Here is a 595-nt window from a genome sequence, read left to right as displayed (position 1 = left end):
GTTCGACTGAAGATCTAAAGGTCCCTGGTTCGACCCCGGGTTTCGGCAGAACGGGTTTTTTTGGTCCCTCTCCAGCGTCTTGCGGTTCCTGTGAGCTCAGGACCGTTGAAGATGTTCGTGGATACAATCAGCCGAGCTAAAGCGGTAATTGCACGGAAGGCGCAGGGCACTGCTGTGCATAACTCCGTGGGGAGGGAGGGGGCGTCACAGGCCGCCTCCGCGCAGCGCGGGGCCGCAGCCCGCAAGCAGCCGGACAAAGTGCGCGGGGTGTGTGTGCGGCCCAAGCGGGCGCCAGTTACTGCTCCAAACACTGGAAAAAATAAAGGAAGAAGAGCACTTAGTGAGAGGTGAAATTTATGAAATTCAAATTTCAGGGTGCATCTATAAAGTTTTATTCGAACACAGCCACATCCCTCATTTACAGTCCTGAGCTCACAGACACCAAAACGCTCATCCTGCCGAAACCCGGGGTCGAACCAGGGACCTTTAGATCTTCAGTCTAACGCTCTCCCAGCTGAGCTATTTCGGCCGTCTACCCGCAGTCTTTTCTGGCCTCCCCCCCCTTCTGCAATCCTCGGGTTGGTTCAACCTTCGT

General features: G+C 55.5%; 1 non-coding gene across 1 annotated transcript; it reads right to left on the bottom strand.

The window, feature by feature from the left end:
* Positions 1–456: 456 nt before the first annotated feature.
* TRNAF-GAA (transfer RNA phenylalanine (anticodon GAA)) lies at positions 457–529 on the bottom strand. The gene has a single exon. It is a non-coding gene; the product is annotated as a tRNA-Phe (tRNA).
* Positions 530–595: the final 66 nt, after the last annotated feature.

Source organism: Leptonychotes weddellii, unplaced genomic scaffold (genome assembly GCF_054177405.1).
Source record: "Leptonychotes weddellii isolate Sample4059 unplaced genomic scaffold, ASM5417740v2 HiC_scaffold_60272, whole genome shotgun sequence".
Lineage (NCBI taxonomy): Eukaryota > Metazoa > Chordata > Mammalia > Carnivora > Phocidae > Leptonychotes > Leptonychotes weddellii.
The sequence above is the reverse complement of the archived record's forward strand: the minus strand, read 5'-3'. Positions and strand labels throughout refer to the sequence as shown.